We start from the raw sequence: 20,891 nt of genomic DNA on the forward strand, positions 1-20,891 counted from the left end.
GTAATTACTAAAGATGTGTAACACTTGCTTGTGTTTATGGAACTGAAAGAATTCTTCACTAAAGACAAAATTTGATGAAAAGCACAGGATATATTTTGTGATGGGGAGCTGAGGTTGAGTTCATGTGAAGCCCCTGGTACAGTTTTGTGGCCTGCTGTAGCATGTTGAGATGCCTCATATCATTTATGTCACACTGCATAAAAGAATGACAGTGAGATAAATGGGTATCATTGTCTTCAGAAATTCAACATGACAGGAAATATCTAAAGCAATCTTGGAGTGGGGGGAATCAAGTATTTTCCTCCTACCTAGAAAGCAGCTTCACTGCTTTTGTATGAGGTATGTGGCTTGCAAAGCACTCCATTAATATTTTAATGTTTGTATGTGGCTGATGTCATACTATTGTAATTCTGTACTTCTCATATTTATACTTTTTTCTGTTGTTTCTTTGAACATTTAGATGCACATTTTCATCCATCCACACAGCACTGTGCATTTGTGCCTATTTGAATATTAGAAATCTCCACTTGTGCAATGATATTAATACTTGGAAGCAAAAATTTGCTTATCAGGGTGCAATTGGCATTTTCATATCAAATAGAGAATCCAACTTTGGTAAAAATTACATCTTGAATTGTGTGGTCTTTTGGGTTTGATTTTAATGGGCTGTGTTTTCACTTTGTTTCTGTAAAACTGCTTCTTTTCACTTAGAAAAGTGTATTTGTTTTTTTGGCCTTGCAGGAATGCACATTTGAGAATTGATGTGTGTTGCTCAGGAGAGTGACACACACTCAAGTTTGCAGGTGCTTGTAAATTCTTTGTGTTTGCAGAGATGCATCCCACAAGATCTGTGTTCTTAAATATTGAGACTGTTAACTGAGCAACCTTTGTCTTTAGACGTGTTTAGCAACAGAAAGTAACTGCACTTGCAAAGTGGATAATTAAGGTATTTTCAAAAAAATCTTAACGTATCATGGGGATTATTAGATTCAGTAGTGAAAAAATGAAGTTTTTGTTATTTATTTAACTGTTCTGTTTCCTGTCTAAATCTATGCATTCCAAAATTTTGCCCTGGGGCTGAAAAACATATAACTGGCCTAATTCTGATCATATAAATCTAAACCTGAAGTGATATTATTCAAGTCAGATCTAGATCTTCAGGATGCCATATGTACTACTTCTGACCATTTGTCTTCAAGAGAGATTAACTTAATTGCATCTGTTTTAATTGATCTTAGTCTCCTTTTTGTTTAAAAAAGCCCTTGGGCAGAAATTGTGTGTTGTCAAGGCATAGACCTAATTAATGTCATTAATTCACCACACAAAAGTAAAAGCCCAGTGTCACAGACAGGAAAAAAGATCTCGCTAGAGTAATTACACCGTATTTTAAAAACCAAACTGAAAACTGTAGGAGCCATAGATTGCATAGATATCATAAGTTATGAAGAAAGGGATATTATTATAAACTTATGTTGAGGATGGCAATGATGGTAATTGCATGAATGACTACTCACTGTCTGGGACTGAGGTTTAAGTTCAGAAATCAGCAATCTCTGAAGAAAATGTAGCCACCAAACATTTTACTTTTTTTTTTTTTTCCAGACGTGAGACTGTCTTTTATCTTGGCAGCTGCTTGCTGATAAGTTACACCCACTTTTTACTAACATATGTCAGTATGATAGTATGTTAGTATAAAGTCTTGCTGGTGGCTTAGTGAGGTCAGTCTGGCAGTGAGCAGTCCACAGCAGAGGTGTGAAATAGCTGCTGGTGCTGACGACTCTGTCAGTGGGCTTTGCCTGAACTGAGGTGGACATGAAAATGTGTGTAGATTTGCTTCTGAGCTGACACTAGCACAAATCAAAAATATATTTACTGAAATCAATATGGCTATAGCAACATATTGTCAGTGTTGTTGCTTGTTACAGGACTGTAGGGCCTGACCTTGTCCTGTTTCTGCCTGTGATTGCAGTGAGAATGATGCCTGCACAAACCTAATTTACTAGTTTTCTTCCTGATCTATTTATATGCTGTTTATGTCATTACATGTTAATAAAGACTGCCAGGGTCTCCAAGATAGCATTTCTATGGAGAAAGGTGTTACGATAATTTACTTTCCTCATCTATGTGATGCTAGCAAAGCTCACAAAAGAAGTGGTTAAGTATTTTTTTCTTACTAATGAGCAATTTTGAAACAGAAATGCCCAAACTGATATGCAATCACTATAAATTGGCTGTGGTCTCTGGTATACAAATTAATGACAGTTTTGATAGATGCATTTTTTACTCATAATGATAATGAATTTAATGAACTAAGATCATATTTTGGACACCTTTATTCTTATAAATCAAAGAATTTATAGCGGTTTGAGTTCTGTAAGTCCTTTGTAAAAAAGTAGTTGCCATGTGACATACTAGATGCTGGTGATGATGTAGAATATTATTTATTAATAATATTCCTTTTGACATTATGATATTTCCTGGGAAAATGTGAGATTTTATATACTTCTCCAGGCATCACAGTGAGTTTCAAGCTACAGAATTAAGAAGACAGTCTTTTTACTTCGGTTCTTTTGTTTTCTCCTGACTATTAACACTATCTTCCTGTTTCCTGCTAGCTGCTTCCTTGCCCAAATAATACCTTAAATGACATTAAAATCAGGATCAATACTTGCAGTTGTGTTTTCTTCCTGTCTTCTAAGGTATCTCTTTATCTGAATTTTATCTCCCAGTAATAAACTAATGTGCATTTTGGTCTACTCTGCTTTCCTAAATGCTGAAAATAAACATCCTGGGGAATTTTAAAGAATGTAAGGTTAATACAGATAGTATTTACACTGGCAGTTGTGATGCAGTTTTGTTATGGGGTTTTATTGTGCTTTGGCTCATTCATGTGCTGCTATCTAAGGCAGTAGCAAATACAGTGTGAAATTTTAAGTGTTATAAAAACAGATCAATATGTGGGTAGTATATCTAATCAGTAGTTATTTTCCCATATGATTTAAATGTGAAATAAAATCAGAACAGCAAACTTATAGTTACTTTCTATGCTACTATCAATGACTTTTCCCTTTGCAGTGTTCAAATACAACTGTCAGAAATAATGAAGCGAAACCTCACGAGATACTTTAGCCCATTCTTCTACTGTTGGGCAGGGAAAATGTGTTTAAAAATCTGGCAATACCACAACCTTTCTCAAACAGTTAAGTTTTTTAATTAACTAACGTGACAACATGTTTATAAACCATCCCCCTCTTTCCTCTCAGCCTACATTTACAATTTTCTACTATGCAATCCAGAAGAACTAATACCTGTAACCCAGGTATTATTCTGGCCAGAACTATTTCATGGGTTTTTTTGGTAAACATGTTAAAGTTGTTTTCCCTGAAATTTGGCAATCTTCTATTATTGAATATTTAGCTCTTTGACCTTCTTTCACAAGCCCACTGTAGCATTACTGCCATTTGGATGTCAAACCTTTTATCACTACCAGCTAGAAGCTTGTTAGAGGCATGCTTAAGGCAGAGCTGTGAAAACTTGCTTTTGCATGGAATATTTTGCTGAAGCCAGAATTAGTTTTTTATTACCCTAAGCAGAGAAACTATAAGAGATGTTTAAATATAAAACAACTAATGAGAATGAACAAAAAGAGGAAGAAAGAACTTGAAGTAAGAACTTTAAGGAAGAATCAAGAACTGACAAGAAAAGTAAATTTTTAACTTAACTTTGGGAGGTCTACTTATCTACTTATACAACTCAGTGCAACATGTCATTGAAATGTACTGAGATTTTTATTTTAGACAGAAATTTAACCTTATGATTATAGATATGTCTAGTTAAGCAAGATCAAAAGACGAAACTGCAGCATTCCTTCTTTGCTGGGTTCAGGTTACATTGTATTATACTTAACACTAACAATTCAGTTGAGACTTTAAGTATAAATATGAAAACAATTCTGTTATGTGCCGCTACCCTTACTAAATCAAATAAAATAAAAATAAAAAATCCCAGGGGAAAAAAGATCAAAAAGAAGTAAATATACATTCTGATAGCTTGATCGAGGAGGTGCTAATACCACAGCATTGCTCTTTCTTAAAGCTGCACTGGGTCCCTTCTGGGCAGCTCATGTCAAATCTAATGGAATTCCATCCTAAGAGACTGCTGTGCCAATCCTGTCTCTTGCTTTAGTCAGGGCCCTCGCATGCCTTTACAGAACTCGATGACAGAAAAACTGTGAGGGAGGCCTCTAGGAAAACAGAGGGAGCAACAGTATATAGTTCTGTTGACATTATTTCATTGCTTGCCAAACACTTGGGTTTGTTATAGAATTAAATTTTGATGCCTGATCCTAAGAAATATATATTAGTATGTTATGTTTGCCTTTTCCAGTTCTGCTAAATGGTTAGTATAATATACATGCTCCTCTAGGAACTAAGACCTAATTATGTAGTTATACTCCTACAATCAGAGTTCAACAAAGTGATCCATTTCATAGACGTTTTTTATAAAGATGACTTGCAATGTGGAAAAATCATAAAATGCTTTGGCAATCACACTGTTCAGCTATATCAATGGTTCCTGGCTGGTGTAATAGTTCTTACAGCAGTGAACGACACATAATTGTCTTTCTTACACTCTTGTGTTTCACTCATGTTTCAGACTAATTTGTTTGTGTTTTAACACACCCACCCACCATATTTTATAAACAGATGTAATAATTTATTATACATATATACGCATAGTATGATAGTTCACCAGTTTGTGATTTCAGAGCCATGGCAAATAGTTTTATTTCACTTCTTGTGCATATTGGGACTCTGAATCCCATTAACTGGCCTTGAAACTCTTACCTTTAGATTACTTTTTCAAGTTTGAAAATTCTATGAGCATATTACCCAGATATTTTCTTCTTAAACACACAACACGAAAAAGTATCCTGCAAGTCTGCTGACAGGCAGTTCTGAGGTTAGGATAATTATTTGCTCTTAAAACAGATCAGAAAACATACACTCCTGAAATATTGTGATGTAACCTTGCTAAAAGCAGCCTGGAAACTAACCTTTGTTTGCATCCTAAAGGAATTAGGATACTGTGCCTTCTTAGTAAGTTATGACAGATGCTTAAGTTATTGCCTTCTTAGGGAAAACATTTTCAGTCCATCTGGAGAAAGCAGATAAAGCGAGACCCATTAGAGCAGTTCCCCAGTCCTGACTTTTACGTAGGTCTGACTTTAATATTTATAACTTCTTTTTATCCAGGAAAGCCATAAGTCTTCAGACAGTAAAAAAAACTATAAGGAAAATTTAATTTTTTGATCGACTAAAAAAGAGCATGCATGTATCTCTATAACGTCAAAGTGAAATCTGATTTTAATTTATAGATGTGCACAGTAGAAATACATGGCTGTTGAAAAATAGGTCTATGACCACTGGTCCAATTAGATGAAACTAAACTAGGAAATTTCAACTGTTGATTATATAGGCAATAACAATTGGCTGGCGATATGCTGGCAGTGCCACATTGCCCAAATAATAAATTTCCTTTTAACATCTGCAACTTTTGCACAAGTATACTAAAAAATGCAACACCAAGTGTTTTTCGTTACAATAGTAATAGCTTTCTTATCAGGAAAGTTTGCCTTTTGATAGAAAAATATGTTCTTGGTCACAAAATGTCCCTTCCTACCTTGGAAAAATAGCTTTGGTTTTCAGAAGCAAAGTAAATAGCTGGGGGGGAATCCACTAAGCGGAAAAAAAAAATGGTAAGAACCATGACGTTGGGATTTTACATTAATGATTCCAAGACCTGACTTTTTCACACTGTGATAGCTTTGTTGTAGATGATGAAGGAAAGTCTTTAAGTGATAAGGACGATCAGTACATTTGTTCAATTCAAAAATACAATCTTGAAATTATATCCTCTAAAAAGATATCAGAAGATGTCATAATCTGTTTGAACCTTGTCTTCCTGAATGGAAAATAAAATTAATCTGAATAATTCAAATTAGCTGTTTATTTCAAAATTATTTATAATAATTTTTAATCATTTTCAGATTTTATTTTATCTATAGCATGTTTATTTTTATTTTTTTTTTTTTTACTTTTCAGTAGATACCCTAAACATTTAAGGCATCAGTTTTGTTTCACCTAACTGTAACTGTACAATACCAGACTTTTAGTTTAATTTAGCTATTTAGGCTCCTTTGACATTTTATCAAAAATCACCCACTTGTATTAAAAAACAGCTTTAGACTAAGATGAATCACACTATCTCTTTCCCCTTATTATGTAATAGTTTGAAATCTCTAAGTTAAGTATGATGAATCCTACCCATGCAGACCGAGTCCATACTTTCTGAGTAATTCATCATGCGTACCATACAATTAAAAATGCCTCTTTTCGATTCCAACAGACACATATGTTTGCACAAGGAGAAATGGGGTAGCACTAAACCTCAGCAAGGATGCCCCATCACTAGAAGTGTTCAAGGCCAGGTTGGATGGGGCTTTAAACAACCTGGTCTAGTGGAAGGTGTCCCTGACTGTGGCAGGGGGGTTGGAACTAGATGATCTTTAAGGTCCCTTCCAACCCAAACCATTCAATGATTTTCTGATTCTACCTTTGAGGCAGGTTCCTTTAAAGTGGGCTTTCCTCTGCTCTTTCTAACCTAGGCCGTAACGTATTGGACCTTTTTAATAGATGATCATTAACAACTGATTCTGTTCACTTTTTTCTGGGCAACTTTCAAATGAACCAGTAGATTGTATCTTATGTTTCCTATTACTATAATTTTCTTTAGCGGTTATGTTATCTGGTTAAAGAAAATGTTTTATTCTATCAACATTTCCCTATTGCAAGTACAGATAAAGCACATAAAGCAAAGTTAGTTTATCTTTCATATGAAAATCCAAAAATGAGGGCAAATCTAATGATGCTTGGTTATGCTTTAACAGAATCAAAAGTATCCAAGTAGTCACTTTGTGAACTGAATGGGCTCATCTATATTTGCTTCCTTTCAGTTGTTGCTATCATATTATGTATTAGTGGAATCATTACACTGCATGTTGTTATTGCTAATAGCACTTCTCAAGCAAGCAAAAAAATTACTCTATCAGCATATTTGCAGTGTGTTTCTTCTACAACTTTTGGTATAAAAAGCCCCATTTTTCTCACTTTACCAGGGCATTAATTAATTAGCAATTTTCCTTAGCTGTTAGCATTGCTTAATGATTTATTATCTTTTGTAGGCTTAAGACAAAATTTACCAAAAATAAGCACCTCTTATAACATCTATTGATGTTTTAGTCAGTGAGGTTGTATTATTTTTTGAATAAAAAAAAGAATATACACTTAACGGACATTGAATTGTGTCCTAATGAGTGGTGACTGAGAAAATAAGAAAGACTCAAGGAAAATATTCAGCTGAACATCAGTTCATGGGGAGAATTTTGGTAAGGAAAGAAATGTGATTGTAGGTTTATAAATAGCAGAATGGAAAGTATAATATAAAAGTTAAAAATTCAAAGTCTAATGTCTTTGTCATTTGTGGTATTACCACTGGAAGTAATTATTTCTGGTATTCTTTAAAAATGGTATTTGCATATTGCAAACAGACTAAAAACAATGTTACAAGACTTTAGCAAGCTTTTTGTTTTTTACAATTAGAAACTCATAAAACATCTAATGAAAGGCTAAGAGGTCTTCTGAATTCTTTCTCATCTCATGAAGGAACAATAAAGAATTTATTTAAATAATAAAGAATTTTATTTTACTTTTGCAAATGCAGCAGGGTTGGAAAGCTGAAGGCAATCTGAAACTAGAAATACTGTAATGTTTTTAGTGTGAAGTTGCTTATATGTTCCTAATGACAAGGAAGCAATCAGATAGAAGCTGAAAATGTGATCGCCTTCAGGAAATTATAGAATCTTGTAATACATTGGAAGGGACCTCTAAAGATCACTCAGTTCCAAACCCCTGTCAGGGACATCTTTCACTCAAATGGTTCAAAGCTCCATTCAGCCTGATCCTGAACACTTCCAGGGATGGCAACCTGTTCCAGTGTCTCACCATCCTTATTGTGAAAGTGTTTTCCCTTAAGCAAGATCCAAATCTATCTCACTTCAGTTTAAAACTGTTGTGCCTTGTCCTGTCACTACAAACCTTCTTGAAAAGTATTTCTCTTTCTTTCTTAGAAGTCCTCTTTATATACAGGAAGACTGCAATAAGGTCTCCCTACAGCCTTCTCCATCCTGAACCACTCCACCTCTCTTAGCTTGTCTTCATAGAAGTGGTCCAGCTCTATGATCAGCTTCATGGCCCTCTTCTGCAGTTGCTCCAACAGCAACATGCATGTTTCTGGATGAAAAAAACATGTTAATTGGGAAAAAATGAAAAGCATGAACTAACTACACTGAAGTAAAAATTTTGATATTTTAGGCGTGTAAACATCCAGACATCAGGCTAAAAGTTAAAGATGAGAGAAAATAAAATAATGAAAGACTTTAGAAGACTTCCAGAATAATTTTCTTGAAAAATTCTTTACTGCAGCTTCCCTTTCCTCTCACCCAAAGACTTTTGGGTTTTAGCCCTATGATTCGTCATTTACAACATAAATACTTGTACAGAAGGCATTAAGATGGAAAAATATGTTAGATCATTCTGTCCTTTTCTTTGCAATTTTCCATTTAAGAATTGAAATAATTGGTCTGTGTAGGACAAAAGTCGACTAAATAATTATTTGTAGTCAAATAATGTCTACGAAACTATGGTGATGCCCATTATAATTTGAATTATTTGGGTTTTAAGCCTTTTTTATCACCAGCAATTAATATTACCCTAAGTGCATAGTGAAATTTTCTACTTCTCCACTTTCTTTTCATGGTTACATCAAATTTTATGGTACAATAGCCAGTATTTATTAATTTGTTGTTATTCAATCTGTAGCAACTATATTTTTCTTGGCCTTCACTTGAAAGCATATAAAAATGCTCACCAAAAAATCATTGCTTTCATTTTTAAATTGCAGTCATTTGATTGTTCCTAGAGAACAAATACTAGTATCAAAAGAAACATTTTTTTGCCTAGATAAGCTTCTTCCAATGTCAGATTTGATATGTACTGCTAGACGCAAAAAAAAAAAAAAGAAAAAAAATAGCTGTGTGTGACTTTCCTGTTTCAGTGACTTTGAGACTGTCCGCAGATTGGAGTTGATGTGCAGTCATGTTTTGCTCTTCTGTGATAGAGTCTACATTGCCAAATGAGCAAAACTTCCTATTAGAAACTGATTTCTCAGTTTCTGTTTTCAGACAAACTTCTGATTGAAGATAATGGCTTCATTTATCCATTATAATGTTTGGGAAATTACCACTATTCCAAAATATGGGAGGTATTATAGTAAAAGTTTTGATAGTTTTTCTAGTCCTTGTGTTACTGTTTTCTACACATTCTGTTCAGCTATGGTCTAGGGCAATATTTCATCTGTCAAAATTTGTGCAGATCAATGAACAGTGATGTTAGTCAGGATGTTATAGACTGCATATAATTCTCAGTCATTTTCGTATATACATGGATTCACTTTCTTCTTTTCTGAATGAACCTGAAGTACATCCTAGTCTCAGTATAAATCTGCTTTTTAAAGCTCCAGGCAAGGATATTTGTTCTTTCCCCAGTTATTGACATCAGAAAAAACAAAAAAAATTGTTAGCTTATATGGTAAGCCCTGGGAAACACAGCCGGTGTGTCCCTTATTACATCCACAGATAAAGTCCACAGGACACCTTTGAAACTGTGCTCAGTAACCAAAAGGATGTCACAGAATCACAGAATCCCAAGGGGTGGAAGGGACCTCAAAAGATCATCTAGTCCAACCCCCCTGCAAGATCAGGGTAACCTAGAGTACATCACACAGGAACTTGTTCAGGCGGGCCTTGAATATCTCCAACGTAGGAGACTCCACACCCCCCTGGGCAACCTGTTCCAGTGATCCGTCACTCTCACAGTAAAGAAATTTTTCCTGATGTTCACATGGAACCTTCTATGCTCCAGTTTACACCCATTGCCCCTTGTCCTGTCACTGGACATCACTGAAAAAAACCTAGCTCCATCATCCTGACACTCACCCTTTACATATTTGTAAACATTGATGAGGTCACACCTCAGTCTCCTCTTCTCCAAGCTAAAGAGTCCCAGCTCCCTCAGCCTCTCCTCATAAGGGAGAGGTTCCACTCCCTTATCATCTTTCTGGCTCTGCTCTGGACTCTTTCAAGCAATTCTCTGTCTTTCTTGAACTGAGGGGCCCAGAACTGGACACAATATTCCAGATGTGGCTTCACCAAGACAGAGTAGAGGGGGAGGAGAACCTCTCTTGACCTACTAACCACACCCTTTCTAATGCACCCTAGGATGTCATTGGTCTTCTTAGCCACAAGGGCACATTGCTGGCTCATGGTCATCCTCCTATCCACCAGGACCCCCAGGTCCCTTTCCCCTTCGCTACTGTCCAGCTGGTCAGCCCCCAACCTGTGCTGGTACATGGGGTTGTTCTTCCCCAGATGCAGGACACTACACTTGCCCTTGTTGAATTTCATCAAGTTATTCCCCGCCCAACTCTCCAACCTGTCCAGGTCTCGCTGAATGGCAACACAGCCTTCTGGTGTGTCAGCCACTTCTCCCAGTTTAGTATCATCAGCGAACTTGCTGAGGGTACACTCAGTTCCCTCATCCAGGTCGTTGATGAAAATATTAAACAGCACTGGTCCCAGCACCGACCCCTGAGGGACTCCACTAGTCACAGACCTCCAGCTGGATTCTACCCCATTGACCACAACTCTCTGCCTTCTGCCTTCCAATCAGTTCTTGATCCACCTCACTACCTGATCATCAAGCCCACACTTCCTTAGCTTATCTATGAGGATGCTGTGGGAGACAGTATCAAATGCCTTACTGAAATCAAGAAAAAACACATCTACTGCTCTACCATCATCCATCTACCTAATTACTTGCTCATAGAAGGCTATAAGGTTGGTCAAACATGACTTCCCCTTGGTAAAGCCATGTTGGCTGCTCTTAATGACCCCCTCATCCTTGATATGTCTAGAGATGGTGTCAAGAATAAGTTGTTCCATCACCTTTCCAGGGGTGGAGGTAAGGCTGACCGGTCTATAATTACCCGGGTCCTCCTTCTTGCCCTTCTTATAGACTGATGTGACATTTGCCATCCTCCAATCCTCAGGCACCTCACCTGTTTCCCACAACTTACCAAAGATGATGGAGAGTGGCCCAGCAATGACCTCTGCCAGCTCCCTCAGCACCCGCAGGTGTATTCCATCCAGACCCATTGATTTATAGATGTTCAGATTACTTAACTGATCCCTAACCCAATCCTCATCCACCAAAGCAAACTCCTCCTTTATCCTGACTCCTTCCAGGGCTATAGGAATCTGGGTCCCCCGGGGAGAGTCTGCAGGAGTAAAGACAGAGGCAAAGAAGGCATTCAACACCTCTGCCTTCTTTATATCCTCTGTCTCCAGGGCACCCACATCGTTCAGCAGTGGGCCTATACTGCTTCTTGTGTTAGTTTTATCCGCTATGTATTTGAAGAAGCCCTTTATATTGTCCTTAACCTGACTTGCAAAATTAAGTTCCAAGGAGGCCTTAGCTGTCCTAATTGCTTCCCTACATCCTCTAACAGCTGTCTTATATTCCTCCCAAGTGGCCAGCCCCTCCTTCCGTAATCATAGATTCTCTTTTTCCATATGAGTTTGCCCAGCAGTTCCTTGTTTAACCATGCTGGTCTCCTGGCTGCCCTACTTGACTTCCTACTCACTGGGACACTCTGATCCTGAGCTTTGAAGAAATGGTCCTTGAATGCTGACCAACTATCTTGAGCCCCTTTACCCCCTAGTACCCTTTGCCATGAGACTTCCCTTAGCAATTGATTGAAGAGGCCAAAGTTGGCCCTTTGGAAATCCAGAAATGTGGCCTTGCTAGGTATTCTATTCCTCCCACACAGGATCCTAAACTCCACCATCTCATGGTCACTGCAGCCCAGGCTGCCATTGACCGTCACCACTCCAACCAGACCCTCCTTGTTAGTGAGTACCAGATCCAGCAGCGCTCCTCTCCTAGTTGGTTTGTCCACCATTTGCATTAAGAAGTTATCAGCAGTGCACTGGAGGAACCTCCTAGACTGTGAATGACTGTCTGTGTAAGTCTTCCAGCAAATATCGGGGTAGTTAAAATCCCCCATAAGGACCAAGGCATGTAGTCGTGAGGCTGCTTTCAGTTGCCTGTAGAAAGCCTCGTCAACTCCTTCGTCCTGATCAGGAGGTCTATAATAGACCCCCACAACTGTGCCACCTGTACCAGCCTGTCCCTTAATTCACACCCACAGACTTTCCACTTGGTCCTCATCTGTCCCTGGACAGAACTAAATACATTCTAGTCGCTCTTTCATATAAAGAGCAACTCCACCACCTCGCTTTGCTGACCTATCTTTCCTAAAAAGGACATAGCCATCCAGAACCACATTCCAGTCATGTGAGCCGTCCCACCATGTCTCTGTAATTGCCACCAGGTCATAACCTTTAGATCGCACACAGACTTCTAACTCCTCCTGTTTATTCCCCATGCTGCGTGCATTGGTGTACAGGCATTGCAGGGAGCGAGCAGAGCACGCTAGTGGCACCCTTGGGAGGCGGGAGGCCTTCTGGTCTTCATTAATACTAGAACATTGCCCCACTAGTTCAAACCCAGCTACAACCCCCTCACACTTTGAATCTAACCTAAAGCTTTGTGAGTGAGCTCTGCTAACTCTTGCCCTGGTACCCTTTTTCCGCTGCAGGACAGGGTCTAAACAACTCTCCTTTCCCTCAAATGAAACAATAGATTGAGAGTCCTCCCTAGTCTGCCATCCTTCAAGCCCTAGCATGTTTCTCTTGGGCTTGTCCCTAACAGGCCCAGTTATCTCCCCTTCCCCCTTCATATCTAGTTTAAAGCCCTGTCAATGTCTGCCTGCAGAATCCCTTTGCGAAGGGGAAATATGCAGCAAACTTTAACAAACTGTCATTCTGTATTTTGAAGCCTATCTAACTATGATTTATTTGCTTGGCCTTTGTGTGAGTCTTACACAGATTTTTATGTGACTATTTCTGCAATATATCATTAAATATGCTGACATTCAAAAATAATATCACAGAATATTTTTTCTTTTTTATAAAAAATAATGTATCTGTAATTTATAAAGATGTCTTGCATTTGTGTATTTTGCTATTTAAATATTTTCAGCAATTAGTATAATTTTCTGCATATAAACCAGACACTAAAATACCAGACCCTTGGACTTGGAAAACCAGACCCTTGAATTTCTCAATTAAGAATAAAATTATGCATTTATCTTAGAATCATAGAATATTCTGGAAGGGACCTTAAAGGTCACCCAGTTCCAACCCCCCATCTTTCATTAGACCAGGTTGTTCAAAGCCCCATCCAACATAGCTTTGAACACTTCCAGGGATGAGGCATCCACAACTACTCTAGGTTACCTGTTCCAGTGCCTCACTACCTTCATAATAGAGATTTTTTTTCCTAATGTCTAATCTATTCCTAATGTCTAATCTTCCTTCTTTCAGTTTAAAGCCATCCTCCCTTGTCCTGTCCCTGCAGGCCTGCGTAAAATGACTCTCTACATCTTTCTCATCAGACCCCTTTAACTATTGGAAGACTTCTCTAACGTCTCCCCAGAGCCCTCTCTTCCAACAGAACAACCTCAGATCTCAGCCTGTTGTCATAGGAGAGGTGCTTCAGTCCTATGATCATCTTTGTGGCCCTCCTCTGGACTTACTCCAGAGGGTCCATGTCCTTCTTGTGTTTTCTTGATCTGAAATGGGATTTGTTTGAGCCACTTCTAATAGCTTGCACAACACCAGGAGAGTAAAACTTGCTTCATTGCTTTTTAATTCTTGCAGAAATATAGCACATGTAACATACTTATTAATATAAAGTGGGTTAATGTTATAGGTCATAGCAAGGCAGCTTTAATGATTCATTAATGCATTACTTGGGGGAAGTTAAGAGGCCAGATAAATGGAATTTCATGACTTTGAGCACCAAAGGTGTATAATAATCTTCTGATAACATTTCACACGGAGTGCCTAATGGTACTAAAATTGGTAATGAGTAAATAGCTGAAAGTTTAAATGATGTGTGTAGTTCAAGAATGCTTTCAAAGCTTATTCTGCTTACTCCAAGGTTGGCTCAACCTTTTACACCATAGTTTGGTTTAGAAATCTAGAGTGAGAGTATGGTTGGTTTGTTTGTTTCCTGAGGTTTTCAAGAATTCTGTCTTATTGTGAACAAAGCCTTACAATGAAATGCATCTAACCTTAACCCAACTTGATTTTTCTTTTGATGTATACAGCTTTATTGTAATTTATTTTATCTTAATATAACACATTTTTTTAAAATTCAAAAACCTTTTAGATTTTGATGGAAAAAAATCTAAAAAAAACCCAATGAAAAGCCACAAAAATATTTTCATTTTAAAAGATTTTTGCTTGATAACTTTCCTCATAAAAATATTTTTATTTAAGTCGTTTCTATGTTCTGGCTTGACAAGTCATTTGATAGGTATTTCATTATCTTTAAAAATATTTAGTACAGGAGATTTGGTTTTTTAAGATATAAGAAACATTAGAAAAGATGAATTTAACAATAACATATCATAAGCTCAAATCTGGTTTCATTATTTATATAGTACTATGAGACTCAGAGATCTTTACAGTTAAAATACATTTCTAAAGAGTATTATTTTCTCACCATGATATCAAGCAAGTCTGAAGACAAGCATATAATTTTGCACGTTAATATGTACATGACATGACAATTTAAAGAGAAAGGGTGAAATTTGTCCAGCAGAAGTAAATGGCAAAAATTCTTTAGTTGTCAGTGAAGTTTTTGAGCTAGAAGATAGAAACAGTCTATAGAAACACTAGGGGAATATTTAGATAAGCATAATGTGATTGATTACATATTACTTGGAGCCTAATGCAACATATTACAGATGAGATGTATGCTGCAGGTGGTAAAGACTGCATTTTCATTCATTACTATGTATCACTGATTAGATTTAGGTCACCGTATTAGGAAATTATCCTTATAGGCTTAGATGGATAGTATGATGTTCTGTCTGTGGTGTTTTGAATCATTATCCAGCTCTTCTAAATGTTGTTTGTTACTTCACATTCTCAATTCTGGACCAGATGGTGTACAGGTGGATTTTAGGTACCATGCATAGCTTGACTGGACCAAATTAGCATCTTCCTTTATAGAGTATGTTGTAGCTGTAGGGAACCTGTATAAAACACTCTGAAGCCTTTAAATATGTTGGATTATATCTGTAATGAAAACCTCAGTGATCTTGCAAATAAATAAGAGTATCTTTTTGCAAAAAAAAAAAATAAAGGAGGGGGGATTTTGTTTATGTTTTTAAGTTTGCTTTAATAGTTTAACATCTGGACACAAACTGTAAATATGATACTGTGAATAATTCTTGAGCAGATTCTTGAAAGGGTTCTGAATGATCAATCAGAAATTATCTTTGTTTTCCTCAATGAAACGGCATTACTCATTCCTTTAAATTAATCCATCAAATTATCAGCTAGTGAAATCAGTTTAGGAAAGAATTTAGTAATGAACTTCAGGAGAACATTTCACAAGAAACCAATTCATTATTTAGGTGATTACCTGTATTTGTGACTGTATTTATCGAAGAACTGTTTATGAAGCTGAACTTTACCCCGTGATGTGTTTTTGTTCTTCCGATAGAGAGCCATCTAAAGAAAAAAAGAAACAAGAAATTAAAGCAGAGCATGAAAGGAATGCAGTGATCAGAACAGGATCTTATAATCTTAAAATACTAAAAGTCATGATAAGAAAAAGTTCAACAGAAGGCATAATCATTGAAATTGTGAAATATCATCAGACAGGTGTGAGAGACAATCTAGCATAGTCATTGATTGAGACCCCCTCCACCTGAATCTTGGCATGTGGATGCATATACTCTGATTGCAAGAAAAGAGGTAAAAATTCTCAGTCTGGAACCTGTACACCTTGAGAGCTCACACTTACTGCAAGAAAAGCTGTAATCCCTGCAGAACTGCATGTAATGCTTTCAGATGTTAGAATACAGATGAGAATGCACAATGAGCTTTAGAATTTTGTTGAATACAAATTGGCAGATAGTTGGAGATAAATAGCAAGATCTGTGGTATAGTGAGTTACAAGTGCAGAAAGACTGACTGATTAATTTGTGTGGCATGCACAGAATACCTTTCCCTAGTGGCAACTGGCAGCAGTTTATGTTTACTATGATCATAGTGCCATAACCAGAGGTCTCGCTGGCTGATCAAATCTCTGCCTTAGAGCTGCAGTGTAAGAATTTGACACAGCTGGCAGAGGACCAGCTATTTCAAAGTCTTTCAGGTAACAGAACAAACTTTCACAGAGTCAGTGGTGGTAAGGATGATGTGATGGTAATAGTGCTGGGAACAAACCTCACACACCCACAGAGCAAGCCATGAGAAGGAAGGGGACCAGCTTCTGCTATTCTGTTATGTTGTGCGTGCTGCACACTACCAGTTGAATATCAAATGGCAGGACAGTGCACAGCTTTGACCAACCAAACAATATTTAACTTGGAAAGTTTAATCATGCTAAGGATATATATACAAGTGGCAACTCTAAGTAACATCTTTAAAATTCAAGTGAAATGGCAGCCATGAACTAGCAAGGTGTCATGTACTGCTCTGCTGAGGTTAATTCCTGTGCTGGAGAGACCTGTCAGGGCTCCTGGATATTCTTTTCTAACAAAAGCCTTCTATAGACAACTTTTCAAAGGCATTGTTTTTAGGAGTCAAATCTACCTTCCTTCCCCACTGGTAGGTTAAGGTACTTGATATGAGGAGTTGGGGAAATAGTGAAGAGCTGAACTTACAGGTCAAACTTTCTTACAGGAAAATAGTAAAAGGAAATGTGAATCTATACAGGACATAACAATAACAAAGACCTTTTTCAGTTTATGTCTCCCAAGGTATCTGTTGCATGTACCTACTGCAATAACAAAATAGTGCAGCACTTCCTCTAACCGCCTTCAAGAATGGTAAAATTATTATCAGTTGGCTCTGGGGCCCCCACACGAGGGAAATAGATCTGTTGAAGTGAGTCCAGAGGAGGGCCACAAAGATGATCAGAAGGCTGGAGCATCTCTCCTATGAAGACAGGTTGAGAGAGTTGGGCTTGTTTAGCCTGGAGAAGAGAAGGCTCTGGAGAAACCTTAGAGCAGACTTCCAATACCTTAAGGGGGCCTAGAAGAAAGATGGAGAGGGATTTTCTATAAAGCTGAGTAGTGATAAGACAAGGGATGATGGCTTTAAATATAAAGGGAGTACATTTAGATTAGATATTAGGGCAGGAGTGTTGGAACTAGATGATCTTTAAGGTCCTTTCTCGCCAAAAACCTTCTACGATTCTACAGTTTTATGCAGGTAGACCTACAACTGACAAATTATGTCTTTTATGTGGTCCTTTGTCGTGGTTTAAACCCAAGCCAGACAGCTTGTTCACTCACTCCCAGTGAGTGGTGCTGGGCTGAGAGCAATCGAGCCCCCCCTCCCCCCCGGGGCTCTCCCCTTCCCTGCTCCCGGAGGAACAGGGAGGAGGATTGAAAGAGTGCAACTCCCATGGGTTGAGACAAGAACAGTCCAGCAACCAATGTACAACACAAATCACCACCCCTACCACCAACGACAACAATGATAAGAGAAAATAACAAGGGAAGAGAATACAATACCACCGGCCAAGAAACAAGTCCCACCCAGAAGCCCGTGTCCTTCCGGGTAACTCCCAGTTACCCCCCACCCCGGCCATGACAGTGCTGTGGCATGGAATACCTCTTTGGCTAGTTTGGGTCAGGCACCCTGTCTCTGCTTCCTCACAGCTTCCCCTCCTCCCTGGCAGAGCATGAGCCTCACAAAGTCCTTGGTCAGGGTAAACATCACTTAGCAACAACCAAAAACATCGGTATCACCAACACTGTTCCCAGGCTAGAAGTCAAAACACAGCACTGCACCAGCTACCACGAAGGAGAAACATGACTGCTACTGCTGAACGCAGGACATACTTGAAATACTTCCTTGCTGAAACCAAATCTTCATTTTACATCATAGTTATCAGTGAAAACACTAGACTTACTAACGTATTTAAAATCAAAAACTTGGGCATTATGATATTTACATGAACCTTTTGTAAGATTGGTCATAAAATTTCAGTAGTATTAAAATATTAGTGGTCAGTATTTCTATTTGTAATTTTTGGAATGTGAATATCTCATAGCAGTAGACAAGATTGAGTTGTACAGTCTCAAACTTTACTACATTAGCAATATGGCCTGCTATTCGCTAACAATAATATAGAGCTGTACCTGTAAAAATGTGTTAATGAAATACACTCATCATCAGTCTCCTTGAATGGAGAGATGAGCCATTCAGACAATATATTGTTCCTTCCATACAGATTTGTTTTGCTCTTAAAATAATTGTGCTCATTTTTCTTCCATAAAAATAAATTATTTCCCTGGATATCAACAGCTTCTTACATGCTCCATGTGAACAGGTGAAAAATCTTTTATCCTAGGCAAAAAAGTCTATGAAAAAACATTCAGCTGCACTATTTCATAACCATAAAAGTCTAAAATTAGTATAGACATTGATATATAAGTTTCTGAAAAGTTGTTACTGAAAGATTCCATCGACTGACCTCTTGGAGGGTCAGTATTAGCTCTAAAGTAGGGTCTCCAAAGAGTCAAAGCATGAGAATGAGTATATAGATTATAGGTATATTAAATGACTGTATTTCCAAATTTAAGTCAGTTCTTCAGTAATTCTGTGACCCATAAGCTGCTTATAAAACATGCTAAGTTAAAATTACTTCTTAAATGTTTTATAGATATAACATTAATATTCTATATGTCTTTTGAGAAGAATAGCTCTACAATTACCTGAAATAACCATGGCAACAAAGTAAATTTTCACTGGTCACCAGTTACTCACTAATGGGTGCTGTAATTACAAAGAAACAAAATAAACCCTCAGATATTATTTGTTATTGTTTGACTTCAATACATTAATTATTGCCATGCAGAGTTGAAGGACTCAGGAATTTCAAGCATTTTTTCCTTGATGCAACACATCAGACTTGTCAGTAACTGCTCTGTAGTCTGCCCCCTCTTTTCAGCACATAGTACTTCAATAAATAACGTAATTGTTGTGAATTGTATTAAACTGTTTTGCATTTTATAAACATCCAACAGTAAGACATGACAAGGTCATGAGGCTGAAATAATGTTACCTTGAATACTACGGAAAATCTAAAGCTGTGATTCAGACAGGGGCATCTCTGCCCGATGCCTCTCTCCAAATTTTTTGTGATAATTGAAGCATGACATGAAGCTCTGTGTGCATGTATGTGCACATGGTTGTGTGAGTTGTTAGTTAATTTTTGATGTAGGCTCTACAAAAGAAATCTAGCTACAAATGGGTTATGGATATTTAAGAGTCCCTCATTGTAGCTGTGACCTCTCTAAATATCAGAATTTAAACTCCACCTGAAGCACTCAAGCGAAGGCCTTTCATGGTCCCTGTCAACTGATATAAATAAATATTTGGAATTTCCCTGTTATGCTTTAACCTGCTTAATTATTTTAATTATTGCAAAGGTTATTACTCCCAGGAAGCAGCAAGAAATAGCTTAATGCCAAATAGGATCTTGTTCAGGAAGACAAACTAACCTTGTGGATGACTGATAGTACATTTGTGATGCTAAGCTGCAGTAGTGCACTAAGTAAAGGAAAATGTTAAGTGGAGTTGTATTAGAAAGAGGAGAAAATTATGTTTATGTTTCAGGTGTCTGTTAACTAAATAATGGACTAATGTCTGTGTCATAATGACAACCCCAATGAGACAGAGTTAAGGATGCAGAAGTGTCTTGTTTGAGAAATATTAAGATACATGTGCGCTTTCAAAACATCCTCATAGTTCATTGCTTTTGGCTCTGGCTTTGTATGTTTGGGGTTTTGGTTGGTAGTTTTATATTTTGTTGGGTTTTTGGTTGGTTGGTTGGTTGGTTTGGGTTTTCTGTTCTTTGGTGTTTTTTTTTTTTGCGAGGGTTATTTGGGTTTGTTTTTTGGGGTTTTGTTTTTTTTTTTAATGTAGTTTCTGGAAAAATAATGAAGGCTTAGATATGAAAGGCCACAATTATTACTAGGGCCCATTTTGAGCCAGTGTTTTTTAATATCTTCATTGATATCTTCATTAATATCTTCATTGATGATCTGGATGAGCAGTTCAAGTATGCCTTTAGTAAGTTTGTGGATGACACCAAGCTGGCTGGGAGTGTTGATCTGCTGGAGGGGAGGAAGGTTCTGCAGAGGGATCTGGACAGATAGGATCGATGGGCTGTGAGCAATGTTAAGAGGTTCAACAAGGCTTAGTGCTGGGTCTTTCAATGTGGTCACAACAACCCCATGCAATGTCACAGGCTTGGGGAAGAGGGGCTGGAAAGCTGCTCAGTGGAAAAGGACCTGGGGATACTGGTCAGCAGCGGCTGAACATGAGCCAGCTTCTGCCCAAGTGGCCAAGAAGGCCAATGGCATCTTGGCCTGTATCAGACATAGTGTGGCCATCAAGGCCAGGGAAGTGATTGTTCCCCTGTACTGGGCACTGGTGAGGCCACACCTTGACTCCTGTGTTCAGTTCTGGGCATCTCACTACAAGACAGACACTGAGGTTCTGGAGTGGGTCCAGAAAAGGGCAACGAAGATGTTGAAGTGTCTGGAGCACAAGT

At 37.8% G+C, this 20,891-nt stretch overlaps 1 protein-coding gene across 6 annotated transcripts in view; it reads left to right on the forward strand.

The window, feature by feature from the left end:
- Positions 1-20,891, forward strand: part of GRM8 (glutamate metabotropic receptor 8) — a 356,522-nt gene that overhangs the window by 262,488 nt on the left and 73,143 nt on the right. The gene's annotated exons all lie outside the window — the stretch shown is intronic.

This window comes from Pezoporus flaviventris, unplaced genomic scaffold, assembly GCF_033815535.1.
Source record: "Pezoporus flaviventris isolate CSIRO_AGI_PZ_B2104156 unplaced genomic scaffold, CSIRO_AGI_Pfla_v1 ptg000045l, whole genome shotgun sequence".
In the NCBI taxonomy this organism is placed as follows: domain Eukaryota; kingdom Metazoa; phylum Chordata; class Aves; order Psittaciformes; family Psittacidae; genus Pezoporus; species Pezoporus flaviventris.